Source organism: Euwallacea fornicatus, chromosome 17 (assembly GCF_040115645.1).
Source record: "Euwallacea fornicatus isolate EFF26 chromosome 17, ASM4011564v1, whole genome shotgun sequence".
NCBI lineage: Eukaryota > Metazoa > Arthropoda > Insecta > Coleoptera > Curculionidae > Euwallacea > Euwallacea fornicatus.
This window is the reverse complement of record NC_089557.1, coordinates 4102212-4105700: the sequence shown is the minus strand read 5'-3', so window position 1 is coordinate 4105700 and position 3489 is coordinate 4102212.

Genomic DNA, 3489 nt, shown 5'->3' with positions numbered 1-3489 from the left:
GACAAGTTGACATAGACTTATGCTCGATTTTCAATCATACAACCACCATACACGTAGATGATGAGATGGTTATTGTTGTAGTGATTTTTGCTTACGTGGAATAACAACCCAATCACGCAAAACCACTTTAAGTAAAGGCAAACATTCGAAAAATAATTATACTTGGCTGCCCTATGAAATCATACTTAAGTAGCCGTGATGATTAATTGCTATACGCCTCTGATTGTGGATAATTTTAGCAAATAAGTATACCCAACTGCAATTATTTCTGCTCAAATGCATATTATCTAATAACAGTGGAAAAATGAGATAGTACTGAGTCAACTGAGAAAATGTCATTAAAGGATGTTTTATTGTTTTCGTCTTGTTTAATAACATTCCTATCGATATTTTTCTCTTGAATGATAGTGTGATCAAAATGAAGTAGTTTAAATCATCAAGAATATTAAGTGAAAAATCGTAAAAAGAGGACCCATCAAGATGAATGTATTCAATTGTATTTCCGAAATGAGTGATAAAAGACACGAACCAACAAAAATAAGATCTTCGTTCTTCTGCCCCGAAGATGATATCTTCAGCCCTTACCAATCCGAACTAATCTAGATGAATATTTCTCATGCTGAGTTCCAAACATGATGGAAAAAACTTTTCAGTTCTCAGAACCGAGCTAATCACTCAATTTGGATGATCTCAAGAACCTTGCTTTTATAAAGATTCTCAAGAAATTATCTAAACGTGTCTGATTAGTCGTCAAACAAAAAGCCAATAGAAGTACTCGGAACAAATTCAAACGAGGCAATGCAGTCTTTCAGGGGAAGCCACTTTCGGGTTTTTGCACCAAAAGAGGATTAAACTTGTTAAACTTGTAGAGTCATTAGAGCCCATTAAGGTCACCTGCCTACATTCTTTTTTCGATTAAAGTGGCTTTTTCACTTTTAGTTTAAAATTTGACGCTCGCGTTCAATCATATTAAAATTGAAACTGGCTTGAAAAGGAATAAGGAATGGGTCTAGTCTGAATTAACTAGATAAAACCTGAAGATGATGAATTTTAAGATGATTATTTAGATGGAATTTCTCGGGAATTCTTCGAAGAAATTACTTTAGTCATACTCAAAAATGAGACCAAATCTATAAGAATTAAAGATAATGACCTTTTTCAGTTTAGAATTGAAAGGAGCATTTTCTAAATAATGAAAACTTGCCCTCTTTTAGTTATTTACATTTAAAATTCTTCAGTGACTCTCCATCGGTTGACATAAAGTTTATAGCAGGGTGAAAAATGTTTGTTTCGGTTTTCGTGCCGAAAAGCCCATAAAAGCAGAAAGTCTTCAGATACGGAATCGCCGCATATACTTTCCGATTCTTGATTCTTCAAGAGGCTTTAGCATTAAATCCTTCCGTGAGGAGTTGAATTAGTCCTTTTCAGTTGAAGAATTCAAAAACTTCTTCAGGCCTTTCAATAATCTTTTTCTCGCTGGCTTTCGAAGTTAAATAATAAAAAGGTCAAATACCGTATTGTGCGTTCTATGATGGGTTCAAAGGTGGTTCCAATTTCATCGAAAGAGATGCTAATAATATGAGATTAAGACGTCCATCAGCCGCTTTGTTAGAGGGTTCAAGTGATGTTTTACAATAATTATTATTACTGAAAAAATTCATTTCTTTGGAGGTATTGTAATCGCGAGCCAATTAACTTGTCTCGATGATGGAAAACCGCGACCGTGTGGGACGCCTTTAATTTCCGCCTGGCATCTATTAATTGGTTTCGGTTAATTGTGGTTTATGGCTAATTAAAACCAATAGAAATATTGAGTTTAAAGTTGGTTTATCTGCAGAGCTGACTAAAAGTAATTTTTCCTGAAACGACACTAAAAGATAATCTTCATTATTTCCCGTAATATAGACGAAAAAACTAAAACTGTCAATATTGTTCCATCATTAACAGACACGCTTTGTATCCGTTTCACTAAAGTAACAAATATTTGGTTTAAGCTTATCAACGTCCGGTACAGTTCCAGTTATAGGTACTTTTTATTAATTATTTGTCCTCTTTGGCTATGCCGACAGGTGAAACCTCAATGGGGACCCACAAAATAAGCAACCTACAAATTTCGCTAATCCCGTGGACAATGGCGTGACACTTTATAATCTCAATTTTATTACATCATATAAAACCGGGGTTAATTTACATATAAAATAAAGTTTACTACAAAGTTACGACCGAAGAGTTTTCGGGGTCAAGCAGAAGTTATTGTCCGCTACTGAGTTAAGATCTTCTCGGTGCTTTTGGGACTTTTACAGTGGTATAAAATGTGACACAACTTCTTCGTAAAGAGCCGTATTGTATATAGAAATTGGTCTGCTGTTACTAAATAATGAGGCTGATTTATGAAGAGGTGAAGCAAGAAAATGTCACGTATTTAAGATGACAATAGTGAATAACGTGTGCCTTTTATCATTTAAATAATTATCTTAATTGCAAATATTCGGCTTCGTTCATGCTTATAAAAGAAACAAATATTATTCACACAAATATTAAATTGGTTGTTTAGTGTGTGTTGTCGGTGCTTTTATAATGGACAAGGCAGGTTTGATCAACAATAATTATTACGGTTTTTCAGATCCATAAACGTTGTTACAACTATTAATGTTTGCGTTTAGATAATCATGGATAAACGCAGTTAATCGCCCCTCATTACTCATGTTTAGCAGTGTTCTTAAGCGATGATTGCTAAACATATTCTTGTAAATTTCTGTGATATTATTGCGTCTTTAATAAATGCACGTTTAAGAATTTCGTGAATTTGCAATATAAAGCGACTTGTGGTGAATATCATCCACACATTTCATGGCATGTTAATTTTAGTTTTAGTTTTCCAGGGAGTTTATTGGTTCGGCATAAGAACCTAATTGTAATGAAACTACAGGGGCGACAAAGAGATTCGGTCAATTTCGTGGTAAATGGCCTCCAACCCTTGAACTTGCTGCTATATTTTTCTAGAGCATTTATTGTCTCGGCCAGGTAAATACCCTAGTTAGTTCAGGTTATTTCAGACAGATAAGGGAATCAAAGATCTACCCGCACCTTCAAGTGGTGATTTCTGGATGCCTTTTCCACCCACTCCGGGCAACCAACTCCATAGGAGGAACAGAGAGGTGACAGAAGCGGACGAAAGAAGGATGGATATTCAATGGGTAAAACTAGAGAGCCTGAACAAGGGTCTGCCGAAGGCACAACCCATAGCATCATCATAAAAAAGCCCTTGGAGTAAGGTGAACTACCCGACAAATCAGGTTCTCAGCCAAAGTGGTCAATTGTTCCAAAAAACTTCAGAATGTATGTTGAAAAGTTGGATAAACCTTGCTGAAAGTTTGTTCACAGCCTCAGCCTCAAGGTACTAACTTCAAAAATCTGAATCATTCTTTACATTATTGTGTTTAAGAAATGATTTCATGTTTCATGTGTATTTGTTCGCGTATCATCGAA